The 20,520-nt window shown below is 35.6% G+C and overlaps 1 long non-coding RNA gene across 2 annotated transcripts in view; it reads left to right on the top strand.

Annotated features, from left to right (window-relative positions):
- The window catches only part of LOC137863598 (uncharacterized), a 535,054-nt gene that overhangs the window by 245,969 nt on the left and 268,565 nt on the right, over positions 1 to 20,520 (top strand). The gene's annotated exons all lie outside the window — the stretch shown is intronic.

The following is a 20,520-nucleotide window of genomic DNA, read 5'->3' as shown; positions in this document are numbered from 1 at the left end:
ATAACTTATTTAGCAAAGCCTCTGCTTATTTGCAAATAACAATTGGGGTACTATCAATAATAGCACAACCTGAAGTCATTGAAAAAACTAATTAAAAAATTGTTTACATTTAGTGAAACATCAGTTCAGATCAAAATTGCCTTCCCAAGTGATAATTCATTGTCAAGTTTTTTTCTTTCATACACTAGCTAATGTATGCAATGAATGATTCGAGCTAATTCTAGCTTCGTTTGAAATTCATCAGTAGCTGTAACCAGGGTAACCTGTAATTCTAATCTTAGTTCACTATAAAGTCTTATGCTGTTTTCATGAGACATTATGTTGAACTCTTCATTTATACATCAGACATTCATTAAATCGAGTTTGTATGCCTCTGTCCATGGAACTGACAATTTTCTGCAAAGTTCAGTGGTGCTGGCTCTGGACTGCAATTGCTGGGGCTCTTGGGGTGTGTGCGTGTGTGTGTGGCATTGCTAGTTAGCATTTCATTACATTCAAGTAATGCTTTCCAATGTATTAGCTTGGTAAAAACTGAATTTTAAAATATATTTTCCTGTTTTCTCCATTTGTAAAAGTGAATGCCAGAAGCTACTGTATTTAAGAATGGGAGCTGAGGCACAATAAATTATAGATTTAGAAATGTAAATAGTGCTCCCATGCTCTTTGTTGCTGGTGTTACTGTGTGGAGCCATGTTGGTGATTCCTTTTGTCAGTTCAGTTAAGGGATAGTTGTTGCATATCAGTGGTATACATGTCTTTGCAAGGGTCAACCCTAAGTGTGCAGGGCCCTATGCACTTGTTATGAGTCAATACATCTTATGAATGCATAAACAGACATACAGTGGAGAAACAGATGTGCTAGTGTGCACAGATATGATTAATGTCTCAGAAGTGTTAAAGCTAGTAGAATGATTGTGTGTTAAGAAGAGAGTGCATTAGATAGAAATTAATTGTTTATCTTCTAGCAAGAAAGGTGTGCACAGGCATAGAAGAACTATCAAAAGTTCGTTTGTATAATATCTTGGTCTTTTGGGAAAGCGTCAGTCTTCTATTATTAATCCCTTGGAGGGGAGACTTGCTTATGAGCATCCTGATAATTAGATGGTTGTCAGTATGATTTAAGATAGATTTTTTTTTTTTTCAGAAGGGATGATTACTGTGTGTTTTCAATATTTATTTTTAGCTAAATGAAAAAAGCAGTCTTGATTATCCAGAGTTGTTATACTGTTCACACATGATGGATATGCTGTAGAGAACACAGTTAATTTTCTTTCTAACTGCATATTGTACTTCCCGCAGTGTCAGTTGTACTGGATGATAGTTAGATTCACTTTGGGATTTCATCTTTTTTTATTAAAACTATCAGCTTCACCAAAGGGAACAATCAAAACCCCATCAGTATCAGTAGGACCAGCACTGGTCCCCAGTGAATGTTATTTGTGTCCTTCTCTGGCTCTTCATGCGTATCACTGAGCAGATCTACATGAGGTCATGCATGTGAAATCTCTCTAAATATCAAGAGAGACTCCTCCTGCCAGAACTGTTCACTGAATTCTGTGTAATAGTCAGCTAAATAGAACAGGAAAACTGAGAGAGTCACTCTAACATTTACACAGAATATGCACTGCAGAATTAGCTTGCTTTCCATATTCCTAATCAGCTGTTCTGGTTTCTTCTTATTCATATTAGGTGACTTTTTTTTTTTTTTTTCTTCCTTTGAGAAAATAGCTCAAATGATTTCTCTTCATTTAAAATGTGTGTTTAAAACTTTCATTGCTGGTATCACTGTAGAAGTTAAAAATGAAGCAGCCCATTGTGGACTACTGTGTAAGACTGGGATAACTGTAAGTTCTTCACTGTCTTGAATTCAAGGGCTAGAGCTTCTGGTTGTGACATTTCTAGCAGGGCTGAGATGCTGACTTGAAGTCAGTCTCTTTGTGCTGGTGCACAATGAAAGCCGTGGAGACCCAGAGTCAGCCAGCAGACTCTCTCTCCTGCAGGGGGGATATTAAATATGTGCACATGGCCAAAAAATGGCCTTACTTCTTAGGTGGTGATTGCTTAATCTCTCTCTCTGCTGGTGAGCTGCTGTGCTGTTCACAAATACCAGAATCCCTTCCTCCAGTGAAATTCATTCACTCTTGTACAAATATGCTGTATTTATTTTAGACAATGCACAGATCTGAATGACATCAGAGTAAGACTGCAGTAACCCCAATTAATTTCAGAAAGCTTATTCTGGATTTATCCTACTCAGAGATAAAAATGTATATTTATCTTTGAATTGCATACCACAGAGGATAATGATAAGACGTGTTGAGTTTCATTCTCAGCAAAAATTAGTCCAGGGTAGTCAGTGAAATAATATTGGTATACACAAGATTGACAAGCTAGATGTTCCATTATCACTTTAGTCAAGCAAAATATGAATTCTAATCAATCTGTTTTGTTCTATCATGGCTTCCGAGAATGAAAATAGACTTCTAAAACAATCCCCCCCCCCCCCCCCCACCACCACCCTTCTTTAATTGTTCAGTGAACATTGAGGATACTTGCTGGCATTTGTATGAAAGAGAAATAGGATTCTAGATAGTTGGACAGTTCTCTTATGGATTAGCATTTGGTTAATGGGAATTGGGTTCTTTCAAGAGAATCTTTTTGCATTCCTTTAAAAATGGGAAACTCATAAATGTGCTTTTATGGGTCCTCATCTATAAATTTTCAGAAGAAAATGATAGTAGAGAAATCAGGTTCATCATTGCATTCAAATTTATGGAACAGATTCTTTACTGATGTTGTGTGCTACTTTACCATCACAACCCTCACTAATGCAAAAACATTGTGGTCCAACTAGAGTGGAAGTATGTGTATCTCTTGAGCATGTTGTGATGCAGTGATAATGACTTCTGAATTAAAAAAAAAAATAAAAAATATCTGGAGAAAATTGGCAGGGTTTAGGTGAAAGAATGTTGTTTTATTTTTTATTTTTTCTCTTCCTCTGTGCATTCATATAACAATTAAAAAGAACTTTCTTGATCCTCCTTGCCCTGTGATCTTTTTCATGCATCTCTCATGTGGGAACTCTGACTTGAGTGACAGTTCTCCAAGAGCATGGAGAGGATTCATTGTGCACACTGCAGACCGTATAGTTGAGTTACTTTGTAGTGTAAAGTTTCTTCTACTGGATCTTTCCTGCACTGTCCCTTCTCTCTTGTATTGGATCAGGAAAATGTATTTGAGAAAACAAACAAAAAGCATCTGCAGTTTATAAAGGCAAATATCCTGACTTCAGTTGGTATGTTGAGAGTTTTTTATATGAAAATCTATGAAATTATTTCACTCACTCCTTTTATTTTTAAACTCTAATTTTTATTTTCAACCATCTTTTATTTTGAATTTCATCATGTTTCATTTCTCACATTTAGAATATGTGTCTGTTATAGGTGTTCTGTTTTAGGCTTGGCAAAGTACCACATAAAGTTATGGAGCTATATAACTGTGTATTGTCTCATTTTAATAATAATATTGCCTTTGGTTCAGATCATTTTATTATTTCAATAAATATGCATTATATGGAATTGGTGCCTTCTTGTCTGTGGATACTATTTTATCACCATTGAATATTCAGCAGTTTTAGAAAGTAAAATAAAACTGCAATGCAGTACAATAGCCTTTCTCACCTCTGTTTTACTCCATGATTTGTTAATGTAATGTTTGGAAATTCAACTGTTGGTAAAATATTTCTTCAGAAACATCCTTTGGTGTTCAGGGGAATTTGGGACAGAAAAGAATTTGACATTTTAATAAAGAAGTGTGGCTTTATGCTGCAGTCAGCATGCTTGCCTAGAAAACAGCAAACCATGCAGAGATGATAAAGATTTTTTTTTTGGTCCTTTGACTTGAATCCAGTAATCAGAAGAATGTTGTAGTTCTACGACCTAATTTGAAGGTAAAAATGTGTTGAAGACTTTTTTAGGTGCCTATTTTAAACTATAGGGTTCTGTCTGCTATCAGAATGGCATTCTCATTGCTCTGTTATGCCTGAATGTTGCAGTTGTTGGAACAAACTTTGACTTTAGGACTGAATTATGACCTTAGGAACACCCTTCCAACTGCCCTACTCCCACCCGTAATCCAAAACACCACCACCTTGTTGCATGTATTGTAGTCCAATCACATTCAGTATTCGAGATATCTTTATCCTTCAGATACAGAAGGTTTTAAGCGTTAGGATAATAAATAGGTTCTGCTCTTGGAATAGTCTCTGGAACACGAAATGAAAACTCAGTTTTAAACCAAACTCTTTAGTAAGGTAAACATACTAAAAATAAAGCTCTTTACATCTGTTCTATCAAAAACACATCCTCTTATATCAGAACTTTACTTAGCTCTTTCTATTACACTGATCTGCATCGGCTCAAAAAGCTTCATGAGAACATTGCAAGTTTGCATGAATACAATCCTACTAAAATGTTTTCAAGCTGGAAATCATATTTTTTAAAAGAGCAACTGTTTACAATCATTATTCAACATCTGTGTAGGTCACTGGGGTAATATTTTCAGGTGTTGATGCTTAACATATATAAGCCCTATAATTTAAAGGATGTAAATCTGACTCTGAGGTCAGAGGAAGTCTTCTATGTTCAATATATGCAGGTGTTTGGCAAATCAAATTACTTTTAAATGTGGAATGATATTCAGTGATCTTAAGAATCAGCAGCTTTCCTTGTAGGTTCTGTCTGGTACTACAAGAAGGTATGAGAAGTGAAGAGATGATGGCTGCTCATTGTCTAAACAAATTGGTCTTATTTTAATAATGATCTAAATGTGGGTATCATCGCTAAGCCTCAGTGACCTAGTTCAATACTTTCTGAAGATGAATAGACTTGCTGCTGGCATTTGGGGCCTTCATTTGTTCCAAGGAATCATATTTTTTTCCCCTGCCTTTTGTTTTTGATTTTTTCTCTCTCTCTCTCTCTCTTTTTTTTTTCTTTATTTTTTTTTTTTCTTTTCCCCCTAGTACCAGTTCTTAAATGCTTTTTGGATGCTTCCTTCACAGTGACCATTAGTTTCAACTCTGCACTAGCAAGAGCTGTTGCTTAGATCAGGGAGCTGGACAATAAATTTTCTCAAACTTATACTTAAAACTGAAACAAAGGTCAGATGTCAGACTAGTCCACTTGATCATGCAGTGATTTTGAAATGTTCAGCATATAGTACCATAATGTAATCATGCTGATGTTATTTTGCACTTTGTAAATGGTGTCCGAGTGATTGTATGTTTGTGTTAGACAGATGAGAAAGCCTTCAAAACATGGTGAATCGAAGTTGGCAAGCAATTCTTATGTCTGAATGCTCTTGAATTCGAGCTTTACTGTATATTTGTTCAAGTATTATGAAAATACTATTCTTAAGGAATTTAATATATACTTTTTTTTTTTTGAGAGGGGATTTTTGACACTTTTTTGGGGAAGAACAGAAGGTGATGTTTGACTTGAAGCACTTTCAATCATGTTTCAAATTAATGTGAAAATGTTACCAATTAAAATCAGGTTTTGATTAATTAGTAGTTGACTTACTAGGAAGGAGACAAGAAAGTCACAAATGCTGTTAGGATGCATTCAATGCAAATCATGGGAGGAAAGTGTCACAAAAACGAAGCCATCAGTGTCTCCAAGGACACTGATCATTTTGCTACAGGACATCCTACAGCAGCCTGTTCAAATTGGTTTAAATGAACTGACACAGAAACCAGCTGTAATTTATAAGTAGTTTGAGGCTAGTAAGAATAGCCCTCCTTGAGCATGAATGGTCCAGTTGCACAGAACATTTTGCAAATGCCAGACTACCACACCAAAGTAAATGTCAAGAACGTGCACATCCTCAATCACTCAGAGTACCAAGTAAATTAATTTTCTCCTCTTATTTCAAGAGATGTGTGGTGTCTGCTGCACCAAAGGAGAGACTTACTTTTGGAAGTAAAGAAAGGGTATTTATTGACTGCATCTCTACTTCCTACTTGTTTCAATAGATTGGTAGTGCTAGCATTTTCTTTGTCACGGTGACACTTACGCAAAGACCTTGCTGCTATCATCATACAGAGTTTGAAGATCAGTATCTGTGCTATGTGTGTCACCCTGAAGATGAAGCTTGCAAATGGTGTTACTGTAGCATTAGGAGAATATTGCTATGGCCGCAGTTCTGGAGGTCAGTGGTGTGGCTGCCTGTAGGATTAGGGAAAAATCCTCTTGACAAAGAACAAGACGCTGATAGAAAATTCTTTCTAGTGCTCATTGGAAATGGAACTAGAAACTTTAGAAAATCCAGGAGATCCCTCGTGACTGCTAACTTTAGCCTTCCTGGTGTGTAATGTTTTGGCAGTGCATGACCTATTTGTGTAAGTTCCTACCAGCTTGCCCTTTGTCTGAAATAAAACCACCAGATTATGGTCTAGTTTACAGTAATATGAACTTAAGGGAACTCTGTCGTAAATGTGAGCATATCCTGGCTTTGATTTTTTTTGTTTTGTTTTGTTTGAATTGACAGGTGCCTCTCAGCTCTTTTTGGGAGACTGCTGTTTCATGTCATTGGCTCTCTTTTTAATGCTTATGTTCAGTGCAGAATTTTAAGGAAGGTCTTGAACATGTGGAGAAATCCACTGGTGAAGTCAGGATGTCATTGGTCATGTGAAACCACAGACAAATCACAAGACTGTGATTTTCCAAGTTAGCAACTTGGAGATAAAACACATTTGAAGTTGTAGAACATCTGTGGTCTTAAAAGGGTTTATTCAGTAGACAAAGATTATTTTAAAATATCAAAATTAAGATGCATCATTCAGTAGTCTTTCTAGTAGATAGTTTAATTACCCGCCTTATCACAAAAGAAATTTGTTATTTGTGAGATAGTGAACAGACGTTGGATAACTTGTTCAACAAATAGGAGTATCTAACAGGCCTTGGAATATCCATGCTTATTATGCTTTCATTTAGTTAGCTTTTGGAAAAATATCTTTATTTAACCATCTTTGTTGCAGATGTTCAGCTGTAGTTGCAGACTATTTGATGTACTTGAAAGTTGGAGCAGGAACTAAGATCCTACTTCTAGAAACCCACATAAAACTTTCTGTCTGGACATTTTGATCTAGAAAGAATATATCAGTTACAAACTTTTCTGCCAGCTACTATATGGAAGTAGAAGACTTATTTTTAAAGGAAGGATTTCTGATGTTTTCTGAGCAGAAAACTATTGCAAGTGACAATGATGAAAGATGGCAAAAATCTAAAGCTGGTGAAGCCCATCTAAGAGTTATTTTGGTGGTACAGACAATGAAAAAATACCATCTTTGACACAGAAAGAAGTATCAGATTAAGTTTAAAACTTTTGTATCATGAAAACACTCATAAAAGGCTACAATACTACTGTTTATTTTTTTTCTTCATGTGAAAGTTGTAGCCTTGATAAGCAAATATCGTTCAGCAAAGTGAAATTCATCTTTCATAAAACTTGGGTGAATTTGGCCCCACAATACATTCATTTTTTCCAGTCCAGATCACAACTCCAACACAAAGCCATCATTGATCATTTTTTTCCCCCACAATATTTTAACATGTAGTCTGCCTGCCTTCTTCCTTCTATTTCCCATGCAAACCAATTGCTTCTTGCCTGTTACTGCTTAAGATGAATTGCATTTATTTCTACTCAATTTCTTGATCTGTCAGACAGCAGTAGAAGCAGTCAAAAACCTTACATTCAGTGTGTCATTTGCTCATTTACTTGCCCTACTCTAATGTCATTGTCTTAGTGGGACTAACAGCATGCATAACGCACCACAACATTATGCCTTCTATTCTACCTGAAATACCAATATAAAATGGTCTTGGCTTTAAGGGAAGCAAATGATTGACTGCTTGGTTGTTTCTGGTTATTTAAATTAAAAATTTCAAGTGGAAGTAACAAAGACTGCTAATATATTATCCAGAATTCAGAGGAAATCAATACAAACCTTAATGACCTCCCTGCACTGCTCTTTAGCTTGCGTTAGTCACATCTTAGGAGAGTACTGTGGCAATCAATCAAGCAAACAAATTACTTTATTTTCATATTGTGAACTTAATGGCAGCTCTTGCTTAATCTTTCCAAGCTAGTTCTGAAATTCTTCATGAAAAATAGAACAGAAGAAAGCTTCTGAAAGGATGATAAACTTTAAAGAATATACAGCTAGTAATTCAGACACAAGATGAACTTTAGAAAGCCAAATTTTTTTTTTTCAAGAATAAAATGATCTAGGCATGCAACCCTGTGCATTATTGTGTTAAACCAGGACAACAAATATAATGGGAAGAGAGATGTAGCAACCATACAACAGTAGATGAAGTAGAACTGCTGCCTAATCTCTAGGATCCCTGTGGGTTACAATACAAATAAAATACTTGGTCAGAATAACAAATATATTTTTAATCCAAACTTCTGATGTAATTCAGTTACTAGTGACCTTTCACAAACTTTGATAACTTTCCTGAGTAAAAACTCAGTTTGAAGTTGTTCTTATGACTATTAATATACATGTATACATCCTGACAAAGTTTTGTTCATTCATTTGTCCAGCTTCCTACAATATTTGTAGGGCAGTTGAAGACTTGAGTCCACAGTCCCTACAATGCTGGTAATGATTAGAACAGGAATAAAGAAGCAGGACAACAAACACAACATTTAGTAAATGTTTAGTAAATTTGTGGTAAATTTAGTAAATTTGTGCATTGAATTTTGAGTAACTCACTTGCAATGAAATCATAGAATCATAGAATGGTTTGGGTTGGAAGAGACCTTAAAGGTCATCTAGTTCCAACCCTGCTGCCATGGGCAGGGACACCTCCCACTAAATCAGGTTGCTCAAAGCCCCATCCAACCTGGTCTTGGACACTTCCAGGGATGGGGCATCTACAGCTTCTCAGGGAAGCATGATTAGCAGCAGGTTTAAAACAAATGAAATGAACTGTACTGCACAGGGTAAATTGAGTTAGAGGCTGCAATTTTAAGTTATTAGAAGAGGGATGATTAGACAAATTTATGGATACCGGCTCCATCAGTGGTCATAAAACACAATGGTTTGGATGCTGCCTCTACTTTATTTCTTCAGGAGGCTATACTATCAGAAGGATCACCTTATACTTATCCTTATTTCTTTTATGCTTTCATTAAGCATGTTCGCTATTGCCAGAAAATAAAAGTACAAGGCTATTTGGTTTATCTACAGACTTTATAAGCTTTTGTCCATCTTCTTCTCCATCTATGATAAATCTGTGTATATGATTTATCTATATATGTACAGACAGTAAAACCTCTGGATTTGAGAGGCCAAGACCTGATTTCCAGACTTAAAGGAGATTGTATTTACGCTTTGTGGCTAGTTTCTACATAAACACACAAATTACATATTTGTTAAGTAAGACAGCAGTATTCTGATTTGTGTTTGTATTCTCCTTTTCAAAGAAAACTGTGTTTTTATTTGCTGCCAAACCAGAAAGGTCCAAGTAAACACTGCATATTTAGGATCCTATCCACCTTTTGCTAAAGTAAACAAACTTGTCTCTTTCCTCTCTGAGGGGATGCTGATGTGCCAGTTTGTTACTCTGGGATCAAATTAAAGATATTTTCTTTGATCCCAGGGGACTGATTACTTAAATTTCACTGCACAAAAAGTTCAGTTTCTAACAAGACTTATTCATTAAGGTCACAATCCAAACTCCTGATTTAGCTGAGTAACTGTTTCTTCTTATTTACCAGTGTAAGGTTGTTCTGCAATTGCAATGTTTTTCATGGCTGGTTTAATGAAGGAAGAAATTATATTGCAGGCAAACAAACAAAACTATCGTACCATAGTTTTCTTCTGCTTTCTGGACTGTTTGGGGTTATTAAATATGTCATTCTGTTTTGTTGTCAAAGCTGTTATAACTCTGCTGGGTAAAGTCTTTCTATTTGTTTATTTAAACTCAACAAATCTGACGGTGAGGAAAAAAATTTTTTTCTGGTAGTTTCCCAGATCAGTCTTAGATAATCACCTGTGTCTCCAGCCTTCCCTGCACCTTCACTGTTCTGATAATCAATGCTTTAGCCTATCATACGTAAGACAACTGATGCTGAACTAATAAATTGCAGCAATTTCATTGTTAGTTTGTACTAGAGTAGTTTCCTGTCATAGCAGTTGATGCACTTGGCAGAAATTCTTCAGGTTCTTTTTGTGGTGTCTGAAGAGTAGTTTATGCTGTGCTCTGTTCTCTTGATGCTACTCCAGAACAAATAATAGCATTAATATTAATTGTATCCAGCATAACAACTTCATTTTACTGAATTTGTTCTCCATATTCTATTGAAGGGTCTCATATAATTAATTTTCTCCAATGTTATTCCAGGAGATTTTTAATATGATCTAAGAAAGGAAGCCTTACCCTTCTTACCAAGCCAGCTAGAATCCTTAGATTTCAAAGAAAGTTTTATCTGGTTATAATGATTAATGGCTACACTTTTGCGGCTCCCAAATGTTCCAGTGACCTTCAGCCATGCCTGAACCTGTTCTTGGAGATTTCCTGTATGTATGTGAAATGATTTGGGTCTTGAGGACAGTTTTAGAAATATTTTTATCTTTCAGTGTAAAATACCACTTTAGTTCTCCATTTGTAAAACACATTAAAAATCTTTTCTTTTTCATATGTGTATTTAAATTCAACAGATAACAACAACAACAACAAAGACCACAATATAAAAGCTTTGCCATTGCAGTCATAACAAAGAGAATGTTCACCACAACTACAGTCTGTTCTTTGTAAATTTGGCTTATTTTCCTTTAGGCTTTCATAGATTGGTCTGTAGTTAAGAATTTCATCTCTAATTATGAAAGACCTGACTCAGCTATTTAGAAAACTTTTTTATTTTATTTATTTTTGGATTTTCTTTATCTAATTGTTTCACCTGCAACACCTGCAAGAAGAGTAACATGGAAAGTCTGAAGACTAACATTTTTGTTACAATTCCTTACACTCTTTTTTTTTTTTTTTCCCCACAAGAGGAATGTAGTAGCTTGTCACCAGTCATCTGAAGAGTCCAATTTCATGGCATCATGTGGGTAAAGTGGATGGGATGAGAATCCTAGAGGAGACTGGTGAACTGAAGAGATGATGAAGCAAGTGATGAGGAATGGGTATGAGAAGATAGAAACTCTTTTGCTTTGGAGTTCTTAACTATAAGAGAAGTCACAGAAAACTGACAATTAAGCTATTTAAGGCAGAGGGCACAGGGCATTTCTGTTTTGGGAATAAGTCAGTGTTGAACAAAACACAAGACTGTTCTGCATGTTGATCCTATGTTAGATAAAGCTGGAAGATAAGTTTTCTGCTTCATTAAGTACATGAAGTGAAAGATAGCCTTCTGATTAAAGCAATTGTAAGCAGCTGAGACTACAGCCTTCATAGGGCCTCTGACGGGATTTGGATGATGCTAGAAAGTCACTTGAACACCTGTATCCTCTTTATTTTTGGAGTTGTTATCTTGAGGCATTGGTGGACGTGCCAAGTGGCAGCAGGAGCTAGTGGGTTATGGATCTATGTAATAAGTAGTCAGTATAACTGAAAAACTGGGGGAGGCATGGAGAAAACATACTGCCTAATTTAATTTCTTAGGTGGTAAGGCACATCTCCTTCGGTTCACAATAGACCCAAATGGGGGGATGAAAGAGATTCTCACAAAGCAGCTCAGAATAGAGGCAAACTGAAAGATGACAGCAGCAATGATGGCAAAAATCATCATGGATTTTTGTGTTGATATTCTGCCCTGTATGACTTCCTCTTTGTGAACTCTTCTTGTTTACTGGGGGGTCTGACAGATTGTACACTGGAAAATGTCTGTCATTCTTACAAGTTGGATCCCTTGGACACATTACTACGGAGGTAGCTTTCATTTATCACAGAAATATCATGATCAAATTTATAGTCTTTTCTTCCACATCACTTGAAAGTATCACTGTAGTTTCTCATCCTTGGGATAACATTAAAGGAGCTAAGTTTTTCACAAGAAGCTGAGAAAAATGTGTTAGTGACTTAGTTCTAATTTGCATGGTGGCACATATTTTTAAAATACAAGCTTTCCAAGCTAAATACTTGAATAAGACTCCATGAACTATGTAGACTTTTTCCCAACCAAATTTAAATCTAGTAATTAGAAAGCAACTGGAAGACAGCTTGTGAAAATACTGTTAACAGAAAGCTGAGAGTAATAGTTTTCCATGCTTGGGTTGCTGAATTGATTTTTGTATTTAGAGAGATAAGATATTTGCATGTTTATTTTAACTACCATTTGATTCACAAATAAAACATTTTAGAGCGTTCTTCCAGAAGCACTTACACTTCCAAGTCAGTATCAGACAGCATGCGGACCCCATGCAGCCAGGAAAAAGCTGAGATTCTCAGGGCCAGTAGAGTATAGTTATACATTGCAGAAAGCATTTGTTACCTCCTCAGGGTTTGTAATCTTAATGTCACTCCACCGAAGTGAAGCACTTCTGCTAAAGATTTTTTAGTGAACTCCAGTTTGTATTTCTGGACATCTCTGCTGGCTTTCATGGGTAATGCTTACTTCTTTCCATGCTATAAATAATTGGCCTCTTAATGACTCACACTAGGAAAACAAAACAAAAGAAAATAGAATCAATTGATTTCTTAAGAATATCTTTGTATCCTGAATGATAAAAGAACAATGCTCCCTGTTCACTGCATCCAGCTCTAAAGCAAAAACCAATTTAGCCTGAGTTTACTGCTTTGACCTGATAGATAGCAGTATACAAATATATTACAAATGAAAAATGATACACTCTTCTTTTAAGCATCATTGGGTATACCTATACATCGAATACCTAGGGACTTGGATAATAAACTCAGTTTCCTGCCTTTAGAAGTAGAGTTAACCGAGTGGGACCCAAGGCAGCACATGAGCTTCTCAGCTGACCTTACTTTGAACTCTAAATGCATGGCAGGTTTAGAACATGGCAGGATAAGCTAGTCGACCACGACTGTTCCTCTCCAGTGCCAGTCTGCAGACATTAAAAGTATATCAAGCAGTCCACTGCTAATTCAGAAAGGCAGGTCAAGTTGGAAACAATTCTACGTTTGAATGCAATTCAGACTGAAGGTTAAGTATTTTTACAGCTCTAAATGAAATGCCAAACTTTAAAAACTCAGTCATCAGACGAGATAATACCATGAACACCAGGATGGACTTAATTTCTCTTTGAGATTTTTACCATAAGAGCATTTTGTAAATTCAGCTGCATGTCAGGATGTTCCACTCTTGCTTAGATGAATACCTGTCCCTGTAGTTACAGGACTGGTTCTGGACCAAAAAAGTTTCATTCCAAGTCCTGTGGCTCCACAGGAAGTATGATATTCTCAGTGACTGTTGCCAGATTTTGACAGGTATTCTACATAATACATACATAGCCCCCATGAACCTATCGCATAAAAATTACAAATGGTTGCACTGTGGCTACTTCCAGATTTACAGCTTTCTCTGAATGCTAGCAAATTCAGTAAGACTTTTTTTCTTACTGATGTCAACTGACTCTGAATTAAGTGCAGAAAGTTATGCCACATAAAAAGGTACATACTGGTTTGTCTGAGTCCAGGTTATGATATTGTGATAGTGATTTTGTTTTGTATTTATATCCTTTCATTCCCACTACCTCAGTCATTCTATAAGAAAAGAATTTCCTCCTGGATTTCATAATATTTCTCCTTACTCATAGAATTTTCCTGGGGTGATACATAGTTAAAATGTAAGTTGCATTTACTATCAAAAAATTAACTGTGTTTTTATAGCTACCATGGCCATGTATTACCATTATTACTATTCAAGTATATTATGTTTGCACAAAAGAAAGTACATTGACAGATTTAGGGTTGGGTCAAATGTAATCTCATTCCCATTAAACAACTGTTATGGGAGAAAGATGAAAATAACTGCAGAAACATGAGGAACAACAAAGATGAAAAGGAAGATGTGAGAATAGGATAAAAATACTTCCTTATTTGTAGGATGGACTTAACAGGTATCCTTTTCAACCCACCTGGCATATATGTTCAGATTTGTAAATTAATGAGTGGCTATATGTATATATTTGGCACAGGGTAGGCATCAACAGGCAGACTTTAAGACTATTTTGCAGCTGTTCCACAGAGACACCTTTTCCCACAAATACTACTCTACAGCATCTGAATCTGAGCTGTTGCCCTTATTCTTCCTCTTGATCCTGACATATGAACATATTCTTCGCTCTCTTGCTTCCTGAAAGTCTAAAGTAATCATGCCTTCTATATTTGAATTTGTTTAAAATCTTTTGCACTTCATGTGCTTTTCTCTGAGGCACATTACAAAATATGTCTCAAATTGATCATTTCTGTTTTTTTTCTGACTTCTAAGATTAAAAGCTGAAAGAGTCAAAGGCAAAATCATCCAATCAAAATTCAGTTTGGTCAAGCAGATTTTTTTTTTTTTATTGCAGTGGTTTATCAGCCAGTTTGTATCTTTCTTTACCTTGATTCAGCTTTTGTTTGGTCCTTTTATGAACTAGAAACTTGCCTAATGTTGCTACATCAGTCAATGTGATGCCATTATCTCAAACATCCTCATAGCTATTCCAAAATATACAGGTTCTTTGTTGCTTCCAGGGCTTTGTAGATGGGAAAAAAGTTTGAATATTTCTCCCAGATTGGAGAAAATCCAAATAGTGTGGAAGCTGAAAAATTGCTTATTGTTTTCACATTTGCTATAATCAAAACAGTCTCAGACTAGATTCAGGAAGGGTCTTTGTCTTTTCAGGTTGGATTATTTTTTGAAGTGCTTAATTTTGAAGAGTCAATGCAAACAAATATCCTACTGATTTCTCATGGATATTAACTTGTAGAAGAATGGAAGAGAGATTGCTCCAGTGGGATCCCTTAAAATTTCATCTGCAGTTGCTGCCATTTTGCTTTGACTTCTTCATGATCTCAGTCATATTCTGATATAGTCTCATTCTGATTAAAGGAAAGTTAAGGTATATAAATCAAAGGATCAGTGGTCAACTGCTGTATGTTGGAATGTTAGCAAGCAAAAGATGTTGTCTCTCTCTCAAACAAGCTAAGTTTTTCATGGCAGGGTATTTTCTATATTAGCCTCTGCTAGTCTGATCCAACTCTCATTATGAACACAAGTAATCCTTCCACTGACATTAAGAAGATTTGGGCTAGAACTCAAAGAACAGTCTTTGTAATTTGTTTGGATTTGAGCACATTATTTATATGACAACTGAATAACTTCAATTGCTAGTTTACACTGGGTATACATTTAGTTTAGGTCAAACTTACTGTTTATTACACTACATTTGAAGAGCTCAGTTCAGCTCATCCTAATTAATTGTAGGGGTCTACTTGAAGTAGGAGGATTAAGGAAAAAAAGCTTTTCTTACAGCTTTATTGAATGTTTTACCTTTAATGCATAATTTATTAAATGACATTCCTGCTTGGCAAAAGGCTTAAACTCTGTAAACTTTCATAACTATTGATCTGTTTTTAAAGCATGGAAATCCTGCTGTGATGATGTTATGCACACAAAAAATTGTGTCATGATCTTTATTCCATTACAAACTCTGCAGGTTGCAGGTACACTACAGTGTTATATTGTCTCTCTAAGATATACAGGACAATCCAGACTTGATAACATTCATGAAGTAGTAGTTATACTCACTGTTTACCAGTATGTAGTCTTTGTTTTGATTTTTCCTTGTGGTAGCTGCTGTGTGGTATGTTACTGAATAACTCACTAATATTCAATAATATTGAATACTTAGAAATCATCTAGGTAATGCTCAATGCAATTCGAGAACAGACAGGAAAGTGTGAGGGAGCAGTTTGCTCAGGGAGAAAAAGATCAAACTAATGTGTATTGAGCGTTCATATCTTAAAAGTGATTAGATTCATAGATACCTAGATACCTTAGGTCTGACTTTCATGGAAGCCTTCTGTTTTTTGTGTGTAAAAAGCTTGTACAAAGCCTTCACTTTAGAGCTGAAATTTCCAAGATGCTAAGGGGTTTTAGATATCTTTTATTCATTTCAAGGAACAGACATAAATCCTGTTGACTGCTTTGTATATTTCAGTTTAGATGTCCAGTTCATATCTGCTCTTTGCTGTCTAAAGTAAAGGCAAAATGTCCCGAAATGTCCTTGAATTTATAAAGTGATTAGGGATAAAGTTGTAAATCAGATGTTCAGAGACATGTAATGTTTCTGGGAAGAGTATTAAGACAAATTCTTCTCTGTACTCTATTTGATTATTTTTTAAAATATAAGAAGTTTTTCTTCCACCTTTTTCTAAAATACAAGTGAGGGATTGAAATGATGAAGAGCTAGCAGAAAAATGTTATGCCACCTTAAACAATGGACATTGTTATCTGTGGCTGTTTGGATGGTGTGAAGGAAATACTGGAATTTTTTTTTTCAAGGCAATATGACTTATGGATCCTTGACAGCCTCTCAGTTGTGCAGCCACTGAATATTCTCTTTTTATAAATAGTGAAGCTGTGCTGGAAAGAATTGCCTTTTTCATTCAGAGGAAAAATGTGGTTACATTGAGAATACTTACTGTGCTTCCAGATGTATCAAAGGTAATACATTCCTTCTTGGCTAATAAATCACTGCTTTGAATTTCAGAAGATATCTGTAATATTAAGGAGACCAGGTTTTTGTTCTCAATATCTCAAGTTTGGATTAAGTGCTTAAGCGGTTACAGTGAACAGTGTGTTTGCTGAGCTGGAGGATGCATACCAGCTGTAGTTTTCTCGACCAGGGTCATGTTCCACCTCAAGGACACAACTTTTGTGTCCACAGAATAGGCCTTAGTTAAGGACTTATTGTCTGTCTCTATTTCCCTCTTTGGCAGCTCAATTTCACTTCTCTTTTTCCTCCATTCAACAACTTACTTCCCAAAATGTCCTGTCTTGGAGATTATGAGCCTACATCAGTCAATTGAGAAGATGCTTTTTTCTCAACCAGTACTCTTCTGAGGTTTACACCAGCTGTAAAAAGTCCATTATAAGGAGAGTATTTGTCATTTCTGAGTAAATTCCTTCATGCCAAATAAGAAATATTTAAATAGGGAAAATGGATTGGTTTTGGTATTTGACTACCTCATGTTTTTAAAATGTCAAGTCATTTTTCTGTCTTGGATCACTGAGTATTTATAACATCTAAATATAAAACAACAACAACAACAACAAAAAAAAACAAACAAAAAAACCCACAAGCTTCTAAACTTGTATGTGTGTGCATTTGTGTGTCTGTACTTGTGTATATGCGGTAGCTTATGCTGTTGTCACATAAACTGACTATTCAGCTATAATATTATGCAGTTGAATGATAATTGCAATGCCAAGAATTAGGGGTTATTTAAAAGGTGAACGAGTAATGGTGAAATGGCTTAGAAGAGCATCTTAAATTCATAATGGTCATTCACATAAATAACACTTTACCATTTCCCATCTGTCATCCTCTGTGAAGATTTGTGGTACCCTTTGATCAGATGACTTGTCCTTGAAGTACAGTTAGCATTCTAGTGTGAAATATCAACTGTTCTGCTGACAGAATGAGTTCAGTCAGCAAGCATCAAACACTTTGTATGGTACTCATCATGGGAACCGAGAATAAAATTGTTTCAGCCCCCAGGCAGAGCAACCTGCACTAATAAGTGTTGTATTAGGATTATAAAAGCCTTAATTTTTAAAAGTGAATTAATTCTGCTGGCAACAATATTTACAGTTAATATGCTTTAACAACCAAAGCAATGAAGTATGGTTGTCTGATGTTGCCGAAGTAGTCACCTCTTTATTTCAGTAGCTACTTTATTACTTTTTCACCCTTTTTATTTATTGATTTTTTTGAAAGTAATCCTTGACTTTAGTTCTAAATGTATTATTCTCCCCAACTTTACATTTTTGTATAGTTTGGTCTGTATTATTATAAAAGGAAGAGCTGACTAATCATGCTGATAGGTAGCGTGGCAAACAAAGCTAGATGATTTCTAATGAAAGAAAAAAAACCTCTCTCTCTTAACAGGATATATGAGTAAGTTAGGTGATATGTGTTCAGGTTTTTGAGTTCTTTTGATGACTTGATACTTGAAGGAAATGAATATGTACTAACTCATTAGTCAGAAAATATAGAAGTTAACAAGTCCCAATATGTTGGTTGGTTGGTATAAATTTGATTGAATTCACTGACTTCTGGATGAACGGTTGTCATGATACATGTAGGCCCTGACTATGCTCTGGGACAGTTGAACCCTGTAAAGTATCTCATAGCTTTCATGCTTTTGTCATCCACAGCTTCCTTCTGGCTTAAATACTGAGCTGCCTTTGTGTGAAAATAAGGGCATGTGCATGGTGTACTTCTGGCTTTTGCTTCCCACATGGAGATAAAAGTAGCTTCTAGAGACATTTGGAGCCAGCAAACACTTCCACTGCCTACAGTGTAGCTCTATCTTTAAAGTTTGTTCTGACCCCTTACATTTTCTAAAATAGCTTTTACACTGATGGTGATTAAAGCCATCTATGGAGTTTACCTTGATATGCGTTATGATGCTTCTTGTGTGGAGCAGGGAATACTTAGAATATGCAGAATGAAAAGTAAGGGTGATTTTCTTTCAAGGAGAGAGTCAGCTGCTTCCACAATGGGATTGGAAGTCTTTTATCCATGCCCCTGCTACAAACATTAAAAATAAAGATTTCTTAACTGTGAAATACTTCATATGAATGCATATCATGTGTCAAAGCAAAAGCACCTCAATGGGAGCTATGGTGCTTTTGACTGATGAGAATGCTGCCATGCCACTGTGGACTACCTTTTATTTTTCCATCACTGTGTAGTCTAACACAAAATGAGAAACAATTCTCTTGATATTATAGTGCTGAAATCATTACTCTGTTGTATGCAATGAACTTTTATCCTGATATTAACTCCAGTTTTCATTTTGCCTGTTTGAGGAAAATTAAATAATGACTATAAATTATCTCTTACAAATTACAAACATAACATTAACATTGTAGATTAAAATTTGCCTTTTAGTTTGTTCATTCAATACACCTTTACTTATGTTATTCTGATACGGATACATATACTGCAACCTAGCTCTAAATATCTGAGGATGTGCTTCTTTGCTACAAAGTATGAAATTGATGTAGTGGTTATAAATGTACTAAGTCTTCCAGCATCAAATTTAGCTAATGAGTAGATTTAGGATGAGCTCTCTATGAATTTTGCCACCAGCAAATAAATCTTTCCCTAGATGTCTGGATGACCCAGAGCAGAAAGGTATTTTAATAAAGTATTCAATGTTTACGATAGACTCATAAACTTACACATAAGGAAAATAAAATAATCAATTTTATGCAATATAAGTGTAGTCTTTGTTCCTTTTTCAGAAAACCAAAAGACTGTTTAGTTTACTCAGTAGGGAACTGGTATACTGTTTCCACTGAGACTATGATTTTAAAGACCAACAGGTATATCAGTGACATTACTCGGATATCTGGAGCCCATTCAATCCTCTTCATAATTCTTAGATGGCATGAAACATTGTGTTGGTATTGATTTTCAATTTTTTTTTTCCTCTTTCCACAGTAGCAATTGAAGTGAGGAATAATTCAAAGATCCGTCAGTTTCCCATAAAAATTCATTGTCTTCCTTTCCTAGTGGGCTCTTCCCCCCAAAGTCTCTAGAGAGGCAAAAGAATAACTAGGATGAGTATGCTTAGCCCCCTGTGATGCTAATCACCGTTGTCATGTCTTTTAAAGGATGGTTACGGGACTGAAGGGATGTGTCAATCCCTACTCAGATACAATAGCTATGAAATTAACAATGGTTAGAATTTTTTTCTTGAATCATAATGTATTCATTATTCATGATATTCATCTTGGTGAGATGAATGAAAGTAACAATTTATTGTTGGAATAATTTTCTGTGGAGGCAAGATATAACTTTAGCCACTCTTCTATGTGACGTTTTTTTCTTTAGTGATCACTAATAGCTGAGTTGCTGAAACTTCCATTCCTCGTAGTTTGAAACAACCCATATCTGTGAAACTTTTCAGGAATGAAGCAAGACTTCTGTTTTATAGGTAGTTTTCCACATGATTAAGGGGCAACAGAAGGTGTTCTTTCTTCTAAAAGGATAATTGTATCGCAGTAGGGCTGATTATTTTAATACCGTTAAAACACTTAACACATATTAAATATTAAGAATTGAGAGCCTGAAGTATGTGTCGTTTTAGCTAGATTTTATATGCATAAGTAAATCTTCTTACTACAATAATTATAATCATATATTGGGTCTTATTCTGCCTTTGTTCAGGCAGAGCTCCCACTGACTTAGTGGCATAGGTTCAAGACACTGTGTATGGTATGTATATTAAATGAATACCTGTATAGTTTTTCAGACAAAAG

This window comes from Anas acuta, chromosome 13 (assembly GCF_963932015.1).
Source record: "Anas acuta chromosome 13, bAnaAcu1.1, whole genome shotgun sequence".
Classification (NCBI taxonomy): Eukaryota; Metazoa; Chordata; class Aves; order Anseriformes; family Anatidae; genus Anas; species Anas acuta.
This window is presented reverse-complemented; position numbering and strand designations above follow the sequence as displayed.